This window comes from Panthera pardus, unplaced genomic scaffold, assembly GCF_024362965.1.
Source record: "Panthera pardus isolate Hobbes unplaced genomic scaffold, ASM2436296v1 HiC_scaffold_16, whole genome shotgun sequence".
Taxonomy (NCBI): Eukaryota; Metazoa; Chordata; class Mammalia; order Carnivora; family Felidae; genus Panthera; species Panthera pardus.
In genome coordinates this window covers 31962681-31975512 of record NW_026526721.1, presented here as the reverse complement: position 1 = coordinate 31975512, position 12832 = coordinate 31962681, and the positions used below count along the sequence as shown (strand labels likewise).

The window sequence follows — 12832 nt, the reverse complement described above, 5'->3', positions numbered from 1 at the left end:
CACAGATTGATAGTATTGAATGACATAAACTTTGTATCAGAGGGAGTAGTCCTAATTTACTTTGATTTGATAGTTGCAGAGATAACATGTTGTCAATGTATCATTGACTTTTTCACTAAAATAGGTAAAGTATTTGTAAGTATATGAAAGATCATGTCAATGTTGTAATGTTCCTCTGCTCCAGAAAGAAGCATAAAAAAATGATCAGTAAATTGGTTACAGAAACATCGTGGTGGAGAATTAGACATACACCAAATTAGGACAATTGCCAGGTACTTTCTGTTTTCATATCTGAATGTTTTATGGTGATAGGCTCAGGGTCCATGGGATTTCTTTTCTGCATGAGGTTTCCTAAAAGTATGAAGGTTGTATATATAGGTACATTGTCCTCAACTTCATAGGTATATTTTCTGGCTCCTTACAAGGCAGCTGAGAAGACAAATGAACAGTCAACAGTCTGAACTTGTAAAGTTCAAGAAGGAAAGCCAGGATCTAATTGAGCTGATGCTTTATTTCTTTTGGCTGCCCTACCTGGTGATTTTTTTATACCCTGAAGAGTAAGCAGACACTGAGTAAAGAAAGATTGCTGCACATTTACATGAAACAAAACACACAAATTGCCAAATAAGGGATAATGGTTTATCTTCAAGTGTTAAAAGCATCAAATGGTTCTCTAAAATTTATAGCTATTTTTAGTTCTCTCAATTGAACCATGTTTAATAACCAGCAAGTTACTGTATTTTCCATGCTAGAACTTTTTTCTAGTTAATAACTTTCCCAAGCCATTCTTCCATCATTGGTTTTCACACATTTCTCTCATCACTTTTAATACTCTGACTCTTTTATGGACCATAGGCATTCCAAAATATTTACCTATTTCTCTTTGCAAAATGGGGTTTTCACTGATTTCTTTTCCATTTATAGATGTAAATGTCATTAACATAATTTAACCTTATATCATAGAAAAAGGAATAAATTAGAATTGTTTTACAATTTTTCCATAGACGGTTTACCATATATATGTGTTCTTTTCAGAGTTGATTCAGAATCTCCTACCAACAGACTTTGGTGCTCACAACATGAATTCTTAATATTTAACTTATTATCAAGTATTACCATCAGTTAATGTGTGTTGAATGCCCATGGGGCTGCTGGCATAGACCTGTGGTGTGTACCTAAAAAAATATAACAATCACAGAACAATTTAGGCTCTGTTGTGTAGTAGCTCTGATCTTCAACAACATGAATAAGAACTCACATAGGGAAGAATAAAAAGAAGGAAGATATTTTTTGAATGGAAGCTGAGAGTTGGGGTTGAGGAGAAAAAACAGTTATTTCCTTTTTGCTTGCTATCTTCTTGGGATTCTTTGAATTAGAATTGTTAATAGGCCAGATGAATCTGTCTAAGTGGAATCCTTCAAAGCTGAGTGAACGATATGTCCCCAGAGAAATTATCTTACTGGGATATGATCTGAGTTTATGCCAAAGGCCTGTTTAAAGGTTCAAGATGACTAAGGACTTCTTCAGACTGGAGTTTTAACAGTCTTTCTTAAATATGCTTTCTTTTCTCTTTATTGTGGCTGAAGAATGATGATGGAAATTCAGATTTTATAAAGTTAATCATATTTCTAGATATAAAACAACTTAATTTACCACCTTCAACAAACTATACTTATATTGATATGGCACCAAGGCAAAATAAGTAGCATAAATTTGTGTAATTTAGGTTAATCTTTGCTTACTTTAGAAATACTTATTATTTTTCTAAGAGGTAATATCCTTATTGGTACAGAATATTTCAGATTTACTTTTATAGCCATATATAAGAGAAATTCTAGCTCTATTGATACTATCATCATTGATTAAGATATGAAAATTTTATGATGCAGCCTTAGAACTCAAGGTGAACGTTTTCAATTTTAGATTTTTTAGCTGGTCCGCTAATGCTTAAGTCATTCTACTTGAGGTATTTAGTAAAGTTCTCAGTGGAGGATTTCTTGTTCTGACTAGTTCAAAGAAGATGGATATAAATAAACTCTTATTTGTACATCTGTCTCTTTTCTTTTTCTTTTTTCCAATGAGAGAATACCTGAACCCAATAAGTAATGTCTATTCAGGCTCTGAATAAGCTAGACAGTAACTCCTGGAAACTACATTATTTATGAAGCTTGGAAATTGTAGCCCCAGTTATTATAGTATCATACTCCATTCATAGTCACAAGTGTTATAAGACAGATACTTAAGGAGATTAGAAAGTGCTCTCTTTGGTAGCACTATACTAAAATTGGAACAATACAGACATTAGCTTGTCCTGTATGTAAGGATGATACACAAATTTGTGAAGCAGTCCATATTTTATCCTAATATCTGTGGGTGGGGAAACAGGCTCTGTAAGTGAAGTGATTTACCTTCTCAAGGTCCTCAAGGACCCATCCCTGATTCCACCGCCTCCTCCCAAAAAAAAAAAAAAAAAAAAAAGCAATATATATAGAGAGAGAGAGGAAGATTAGATAAACAATATTATTTATAGATCAATTCCAAAGTTTTTCATTTAGAAAACAGCATTTTGGAAAAAGTGATCTGAATGTAGTCCTATTTGATTTTTTTTATATAAATTAAAATTTTCCCATAGACAAATAGTTAAGGGCATATTTTGGATATAATCTAAATTTTGCTTTTGTAATTAAGCCTTGTATCTGAATAAGGGTTATACTATAGAAAAATAATTTAAAAAAAACTCTCATAAATAAAGTATATAAAGATATGGGAGAGAACTGTAATCAGTGTGTAGAAATATTGGAAATATGTTATACCAGATAAAAACAATGCTAATCTGATCCATATTTTTCATTGTGATTTTGTTTAGAAATAACCATAGAGGATTATGAAATTAATTTTAAATAGAAATTGAATATAGAAATTTTTGATAGAAGTGGGTTAAAATCCAATCAGAAACACCAATGCTATTTTTTTCTCTTTATCTCCCCAAATTTGAAATATTTTTAAGAATTGTGAAAATCCTTTAGAAAATTCTGTGTGTTTCTTATTATTTGGTACCTTTATAATTTTGAACAAATCTGAAGTTAACCCACTGTCAATTCTATATTTTTGAGCATTGTGTTTTCAGGAGCCCGAAGTGTAAAGGCTAATTTTCAACTTGTTAGAAGAGATCATAGTCTTTCATTTTTTTATCAAACCGTGTGTGATGGTGGGACCACTATTTTCTGTACCCCTTCTGTCTTTCCAGTTTGTCTCTGTTTTGTTTCTCTTGTTTCGACCAAACATCCAATAAAAATATTGAAAAAAGGGAACAGGCTTATTTGAAGGTTTTCTGTGCTGATCCTTTAAGAGAAAGGACTTTTGTGTAAAACAAATGATTAATTTGTCATTTTTCATAAAAATTGCCATTTTCAACTACATATCTTATCTTTAAAATGCACTTTCTCCATTATTACCTAAGGTTTTAGTTAAGTTTAAATAGGTAAAATTAAATGCATATTTTATGCCAGAACACCTTTTTCCAAGGTTAGTGTTACAAAACCAAATAAGTTATAATAAAGACATTGATTCATATTATTGATTCTTCTCATCATTCACTGAGATTGTAGTAGTGTCAAAGAAACAGTTATATAGGATGAGGGCTATTGGAGTCTAAATAGTATGTCAAATGGACATGGAATAGATATGTATATTAAGTATACACAGCTTTCCCATCTGGCTCTTAAGTCCCTTCTAATATTAAACTTCTCAGCAAAACTTATTGTATGCACTGAGTGAAATATTATTTGAAAAAAAATATTGTAACTGTTACCTTTAAATTTGCATACATTTTCTTGTATTGTGAATGTTGGTATTAAATATTTGGTAAATTTCTATACTTAACATCAGTTTTTCAATTTTTGATCAAAGCAAGTAGTTTAATTCTTTGTGATTTTTGAAGAGATTTTTAAAATATAATATGAAACTATTTTTGGAAATTATGGAGCACAGTGTATGTTTCTGGCCTATTTATATAGCCAGTGATTCATACAAAATGAATTTTTTTAATTTTAATTTTTATTTAACTTATTTTTTAAAATTTACATCCAAGTTAGTTAGCATGTAGTGCAACAAAGATTTCAGGAGTAGATTCCTTAATGCCCCTTACCCATTTAGCCCATCCCCCTCCACTACCCCTCCAGTAACCCTGTGTTTGTTCTCCATATTTAAGAGTCTCTTATGTTTTGTCCCCCTCCCTGTTTTATATTATTTTTATTTCCCTTCCCTTATGTTCATCTGTTTTTTTCTCTTAAAGTCCTCATATGAGTGAAATCATATTATTTTTGTCTTTCTCTGAGTAATTTCACTCAGCATAATACCCTCCAGTTCCATCCACATAGTTGCAAATGGCAAGATTTCATTCTTTTTGATTGCTGAGTAATACTCCATTGTACACACACACACACACACACACACACACACACACACATACACACACACACACACACCATATTTTCTTTATCCATTCATCCATCGATGGACATTTGAGCTCTTTCCATACTTTGGCTATTGTCGACACTGCTGCTATAAACATTGGGGTGCATGAGTCCTTCAAAACAGCATACCTGTATTCCTTAGATAAATACCTAGTAGTGCAATTGCTGGGTCGTAGGGGAGTTCTATTTTTAGTTTTTTGAGGAACCTCCATACTGTTTTCCAGAGTGGCTGTACCAGTTTGCATTCCCACCAGCAGTGCAAAAGAGATCCTCTATCTCTGCATCCTTGCCAACATCTATTGTTGCCTGAGTTGTTAATGTTAGCCATTCTGACAGGTGTGAGGTGGTATCTCATTGTGGTTTTGATTTGTATTTCCCTGATGATGAGTTATGTTGAGCATTTTTTCTTGTGTTGGTTGGCCATTTTGATGTCTTCTTTGGAGAGGTGCCCATTCATGTCTTTTGCCCATTTTTTCACTGAATTATTCGTTTTTTGGGTGTTGAGTTTGGTAAGTGCTTTATAGATTTTGGATACTAACCCTTTATCTGATATGTCATTCGCAAATATCTTTTCCCATTCCGTTGGTTGCCTTTTAGTTTTGCTGATTGTTTCCTTTGCTGTGCAGAAGCTTTTTATTTTGATGAGGTCCCAATAGTTCATTTTTGCTTTTGTTTCCCTTGCCTCTGGAGATGTGTTGAGTAAGAAATTGCTGTCACTAAGGTCAAAGAGGTTTTTGCCTGCTTTCTCCTCAAAGATTTTGATGGCTTCCTGTCTTACATTTAGGTCTTTCATCCATTTTGAGTGTATTTTTGTGTATGGGGTAAGAAAGTGGTCCAGGTTCATTTTTCTCCCTGTCGTTGTCCAGTTTTCCCAGCACCACTTGCTGAAGAGACTGTCTTTATTCCTTGGATATTCTTTCCTGCTTTGTCAAAGATTAGTTGGCCATATGTTTCTGGGTCCATTTCTTTTTCCAAGAAAAAAAAAAGTACTGTTTTTGTGCCAGTACTATACTGTCTTGATTATTACAGCTTTGTAATATAGCTTGCAGTCCGGGATGATGATGCCTCCTGCTTTGGTTTTCTTTTTCAAGATTGCTTTGGCTATTTGGGGACTTTTCTGGTTCCATATAAATTTTAGGATTGTTTATTCTAGCTCTGTGAAGAATACTGCTGTTATTGTGATAGGGATTGTATTGAATATGTAGATTGCTTTGAGTAATATTGACATTTTAATATTTGTTCTTCCTTTCCAGGAGCATGGAATCTTTTTCCATTTTTTTGCGTCTTTTTCAATTTCTTTTATAAGCTTTCTATAGTTTTCAATGTATAGGTTTTTCACTTCTTTGGTTAGATTTATTCCTAGGTATTTTATGGTTTTTGGGGCAATTGTAAATGGGATCGATTCCTTGATTTCTCTTTCTGTTGCTTCATTATTGGTATATAGGAATGCAACCTATTTCTGTGCATTGACTTTATATCCTGCCACTTTGCTGAATCCATGGATCAGTTGTAGCAGTTTTTGGTAGAATCTTTTGGGTTTTCCATATAGAGTATCACATCATCTGTGAAGAGTGAAAGTTTGACTTCCTCCTGGCCGATTTGGATGCCTACAAAATGAAATTTAAAAGTGAATAAATAAGGGACCACAGATTTAAAAATGCTAGCCATATGGGAGATTTCATTTTCTTACTGCCATTTGTTTCCTTTGAATTGGTAGTCACTTGTCCTTATATGAGATGAAAATCACACCCTTGTCCTCATACTTTGATTACTGAATCTTAGTTCTCAATGAATGAATTGTTCTTGCCACTGAACTCCAGGCCTGGGGCAGTTAAGTTTTCTTGGTCTTTAGCCTAAGGAAATATGACCCTCTCTGGGAGTACTTCCCATCTGCACACATAAAAGGGCTCTGTCTTTAACCATTACAATAGCTTTCTGCTTTCCTTTAAGAAATAGTTTGTAAATCAAGAAAGCTTCTGTGACGTGTTCCTTTAATCTCTATTTGCTTGTCCCTATTCTTTTTATTTCAAAGTTTAATTAGGAATTCTAACATTTCACAAGTTGAAGGAAATAAAATGTTTGACTAATATAAGTCAGAACCCAACAATGTAAGACCAAATACACCTGCAAACGTCAATCTATTATTTCCTTCAACAGTGCTGAATTTTATGAGTATTTACAATGGAGGGATTATATTTGAGATTATTTTATCTTTATAGTTAATCTAAAATGAAGCAATGGTACACTTTGTACTCTTTTTATAAACTATTTTTTGCGTTGTTTTACAATATTCGTAATATTTAGTATCAAATCATACTGACCTGAGGTCCTAAGTATTGATCACTATATAAAACAGCTGCTAGTTGACCTGTTTGGCCCTTTGCTCAGTTGGCTACAGCATATAATGCAAACATACAGGGCCACAACTTTGTGTGTGATTTCTATATAGCTGAAGTTAGCCCTGTACTCACTAAAACAGAACTCAGTATCTATCTGATCATTGTCTTTCATATACTACTGGTTACATATTAAGCTAACCAGATAAATAAATACATTTGATAATGGAGCATGTTTTTTATTCCAGTTTATTCTATAGTAGAAGTGCATATTTATCTATCTCCATTTTGTGGCTAAAGACTTTGTGAAGTAACTGATATCATTCAAAATATACATTTTATTTTTCAAATAAAGGTAACTTTTTTCAACTATAGTATGTTAAAACTCTGCTTTTCATATACTATTTTCTGTCAAATACATTCAATCACGTAACATTTTTGTAAGTGATGAGAAAAGGAGGGAATTTCTAGCAAAATTTTTTATAGCAAATTATGTACGTGATCATTTTAAAGGTTAAAGTGTTGGGTTTTTTTTTAATGGCAACCTATGTTTTAATTTATTGTGGCATGTAGCCTCACTACTGCCTAAGTCTTATGAAAAAAAAAAACACCTCACTGCTTTCTGTTTACACTTGGGTGCTTTACTATTTAGCTAAAATTGATGATATTATCAAAAATATTTTCAGTTGTACAGGTCTCAAGAACAAGGAGGAGGTTTAATAAAACAGAGGCTTAGATTCTGCTTAAACACCCTGCCTTCCATGCTAATCTCCTATTTACCATGATCCATTACGAATATTTAATGGTAGGCAGCATGCAGACCAGAATTAAAGAACATATGGGTACAGTTATCCTGGTTAAAATGGCCAACGTGCCTTGTATTGTGTATGGAAGATAACAGGACAGGTGGTAATCCATCTTCACAGAGTGGAGACAGCTGGTATTTTCCGTAAGCTGAAGCAGTCTTTTTCAATGTAGTCTCACCTCGCAGCTGATATGTTGCTTATTAGTATAATTCAAAACACACATCGATGTTAAGGAGCATTCTGTTTTTCTGGCCAGTGCAAAAGGTACCCTGTGGGTCAGGCATAAATGAAAACAAACAAGCTATATATTTTAATTTTTGAAATTGAAAAATTTAAGCTTCAATTTAACTCAATTGTGTTTTTTTTAAATGTAAAATAAAGATTATCTTTAGGCTCTCCTGTAAAATATTTTTCCTTTGAACTAGGTAAGAGAACTCTCTTCCCAGTGTTTCATATCCTCCAAAATTATGAAGTGTTCAGGGAAAAATGTTAAATTCATGCCATCAAGAGATATTTGTGAAATGTCATTTTTTAAAAAGTTATTTACCTCCTATCATTTCTTATATTATTGAAAGAATTATTGGACATATATTGGAATCATAATAGTCGAATCAGTATCTGTTCAGAAATTATTGTATAACATTTTTGTTTCCTTCCTGTTACTGAGCGTAAAGAAGAAATCAAGTGTGTTGGATTCCTGGCATATTGAGAACTGTAGTTCCGTGTTGCTTACAGTCCATTTCAGATTCCAATTACCCCTTTCAGATACTGTAAAAAATTTGACAGGGCCTTCAATTGTAATGGCCATATCAATTGATTTAGTCTGTCTCAAAATTCCCCAAAGGCAAGCTCAGGTTAAAGGTCAGGTTACTGGTGCATGACTCTCGTACTCATTTTAGTAAGATCAGGATCAGAAGTTTCCAGTAGCACACTGGGCATTAGTTTAATCTCTGTGTCCAAGTATTGCACAGTCAGTATCACTAATACAGTCTCTATCTGTAGAGGAGGTAAGAGTGTTCACAAAATAACTGAATGAAATATGATAGGAGGGTTTAGCACATACATTCAATTCTTATTTATCAAAAGTGAATGCTCTTTAATCATTCAATTTTCAGGTTAGTGAATTTTGTGTCTTGTGCTCTTATATATCAATTTAATAAAAATATATGTAACTGTGCTCTATAAAAGTAGACTTCAAAACTACAGACATAAAATCAATAATTATTTCCCAGACACTGGATTTCAGAACGTCTCCAAGTATGGGTTTACTTATCCATTATTTCCTTTAAGTTCTTTCATGTCTGTGGTTCTGTGTTTTCTGATGGTAAACTTCTTTTATTTACATGCTTTTGCAATGGTTGGGATTATTTAGTGCACTGACAAGCTGATTGATCTCTGACCTAACTTTCTCCCTGGGGTGTGATTTAAGTGTAGAACAGCAGTTCTCAAACTTGAGTGCGCATCAGATCATCTGGATGGCTTGTTCAAACCTGGCTTGCTGGGTTAGCAGATACTCTGATTTAGTAGGTCTGGGGTTGGGCCTGAGAATTTGCATTCTTGACAAGTTCCCAGGTGTTGCTGATGAAGCTGGTTCAGAGACCGCACATGGAGAACTTCTGCTCTATAAAATACTTTGTAAATGTTGCCTTCAGCCTGTTTCAGTTAGTTGACACCTTTCAAAATATGGTCTCAACTGTAATGAAGAAATTACCCACAGGAATACCTAGAATATTTGCCATAGCATCTGACCAAACCATTGTAAAAACATTTGCTTGGTTGACTTGGGAGGGGCACTTATGGAAACTACCAGTATTTCCTCCCACCTGTCATTTCTCTCTTCTCCCCATTTCTGTGTGTCCTAATCCTCTTCTTTCACACTGGAGTTTTCTTCAAGATTTCCTTAATATTTGACTCTTATCAGCTATCTTATGAATTAGGTAATGGCATTTCCTATTCTCATTGATCTCTTCTAGGAGTTGAATAGGCTTTGGTATTGGTGGGATTGGAAAGAGCGAAACTTTCTCCTGCTTCCTTGGGATAAATGCTACAAAAGTGCCATTCCTTAGGTGAACGTAGGTCTGATTTGAAGTGATCCTTTACTGAGGAGTAAAAAGAAAGCTTAACACACACACACAGACACACACACACACACACACACACACACACACACACACAGACATTTTCATGTATAATGCATATACACTATAAATATGTGACATTTTTGAAACATATAAAATGACTTGAAATTTCAATTTAATGAAGACTTTATTTTATAGGACTATGAACAATCCTTTGTAAACATAAACACACCATTGACTGTCTAATACATTAAAGATCATTTACTTTTATGTGCAAAGTACTATTCCTCATTTGTTCTCTCATTCAAAATAAAAAAGTCCTTTAATATTAAGTAATATAATAGTAAGGCTCAGGAATATTTAGATACTCATATTTTCTCTTCCTCACGTCTTTATGAAACAATACTGTGGATGTCTAACTTTACCTAAATTTTGGAGAGTTTCAGGGTCATATAATCTTATTTTATTGTGGTATCATCAGCTTTTATAGTTGAAAGTATAGTATGCCTAATGATTAAGCAGCAATGATTATTGATAGCTATTAAAACTACTTTAAAAATTATTTTAATTGCATAATGCCTGATATTAACATTAAGTAGCTATTTACCAAAATACACTGATGGTCTAAGAATATGACTAGGTTTTTCTCTTGGAATTGCTCTTTTATCCTTGGAAGATCATTGATGAAAATATCAAATGAATACCTTCTTTCAAGAAAAAAAAAGGAAATAAGAATAGCAATTTATTAATGTTCAGTTTGAGGACTTACTGAATTTATTAGTAGACCAGAATATTGACAACAACAAATAAATTTTTTGCTGCCAGGAAGTCAAACTATGAGTTTTCTTGTGAACATGTAATTAGAGAAGAGATGTCTGTTAGTCTTAAGACACTTCATTGGGTTTAATATATGTACCTCTTACCTCCTAGAGGAATAACTTTTGTGTTGGCAACTCGGGCAAAACTCTCCTCTTTTTAATAGCATGGAACTTACATTGGCTACATTTTGCTTTGTGAACCAAGTAAATAGATACTTCTAAACAGCATGAAACTTATAACTCAATCCTTTGTGTGAACAGGAAAATGATTGTATTTTATATATATGATAATTTTCAGTTTGATTTTTTGAACAATTTCAAAGTTAATGTGAATGTAGTTTTTTGTTTGTTTATTTAATGAAGAATGTCATCTATAATTCTAGTATATATGGGGCTAACTAGAAATTAACTTCACAGGGCATTAGTAAACTGTAGGTAGAGATACTGATGCTAAACACGTTTCCTGTCCTGAAATGGCAGTTACCGTAAGTCACCATTATGAGGAGAAGCATAGATCTTTCTGCATTACCACCTATATCCCTGTAATTTAAAAAGTTTTTGTAATTAAAATAAATCTTTAAATTGTTTTAAGCTTCATGTTTATATTTTTGGGTTTTAGCACTCATTTTTAGTAAAATTCTAAGATTGCTTTTTAGAGTGGGGTATGGGATGCATCTTACATTTTTATTGTACCTATGTTGAAGGGCTGACCAAAAAAGTCTATTGGAAGGATTTTAGCAAGCTCTAGAGTGTACTTTAATGTTCAGTACAGCTTGTGCGTGCTTTTCATCTGTGGAAGAGAAACTGTCCTCACCATTGCAGCAGTAGGCACTTTCAATGCCCCTAGCCCCTTGGTACAGTGAAGCTTAAGGTTAACTAATGGCATAAGGGAGGCAATAATGTCTGACTTTCCAAAGGAGAGAGATTTGCACAGCATGTGATTCTAATGAGCTCAGACAGCGGTCAAGAAAAAAAAGAACCACAATTAGTACCAAATAGAGTAGTTTTTCTACTCATGACCAGCATTTAATATATTCATTTTAAATGGCAACTCAGAATTATTGGTAAACTCCATTATATATGTAGTCATCACTTACAAGCTCTGTGTTTTGCAAAATTGCATATTTACTACACAGCACAAGTCTCTGATGACACTGATGTTTAGCAATTACCTTACTTTCAGAACTGAACCCTCTGATCACCAGATATAGTAGGAAATAGCTAGTTTTTTTTATGGTAAGTTATGTTGGTAAAAGTCAAATTTTCATTAGAACTACATACACATAAATTGAATACGGGACCATTCTGAATTTGATAATGGTTGCAGCATGGCGTGATAATTTATTTATTATTATTTTTTTGCAGCATGGCATGATAAAGAGCAATGATAGGAATTAATTTTTACTGAATATTCATTAAGTTACAAGTATCTTCACTGCTGTACTCTTTCGTTAATGCAAACTAGCTAAAATTAGTGGTCTCAAAATTTTAAGAAAAATGTTTTAAATTATTTCGGTTTTTAAAATAAAATTTGCTATTTTAGAATCTCTTGTTCCATTTTATCCTCACTATATTCTCATTGAAGTCACATAAATTCATAAAGTCACTTTTGTATGCATCTATTTTTATGAAACAAAGTCAAAATGCTTAGAAATTTTAATTTTTATTGTATTTAAGTGACAGGAATTGCTTACTTTTTTTAAAAAAAAGCTCTTACTATTACAATTTAAAAATTAGGCTTCTTTCTTTTTCAATATTTTCTATTACCTACTTCCCACCCACCCACCCCCATACCCAGGTCATAAAATAAAAGCCCTGAGCTGAGACCTGATATTATTTTCTACCAATCATGGACTTTTAACTATCAAACTTGTCATGAACAGACTGCAGAAATGAATGAATAAAAGAGAATAACATGAATTTTATCAGACTGTTCTTCACAAGTGCAGATTTGTTTTCTTCTATTTTTTTTCCTACTCTGTGAATTGCTGTCCCTTGTATGTAAATGTGACTAGGACCACCACCTATGGTGATGTAGTTTGTTTACAGTGAAAGATCAGTCTGGCCTGGGGAGCAATAGAGGCTCTCCAATGGGCTCCCTACTACTCTCTAAGCCGAGTTTGTAAGGCTGGGTCCTCAGGAGGGCCTCTTTTTTAATCTGTACAAATCTACTGCTACGGAGTAACTAAAGTCTTGAATCTTTTTATAAGGTTCTTTGTACAGTTGCTACATCTTTCTTTGTCACTGTGCTAAATCCATTCATTCATACTTTCTTCAGAGTTTTGTTGTGTTTTTTTCATAGCTGATTCTCAAAGTTTG

The 12832-nt window shown here is 33.3% G+C and overlaps 1 protein-coding gene and 1 non-coding gene across 11 annotated transcripts in view; both read left to right on the top strand.

The window, feature by feature from the left end:
- ROBO1 (roundabout guidance receptor 1) overlaps positions 1-12832 on the top strand; it is a 1122944-nt gene that overhangs the window by 815538 nt on the left and 294574 nt on the right. The window lies entirely within an intron of this gene.
- Positions 2257-2358, top strand: LOC128777471 (U6 spliceosomal RNA). Its single transcript, XR_008422728.1, has one exon. It is a non-coding gene; the product is annotated as a U6 spliceosomal RNA (small nuclear RNA).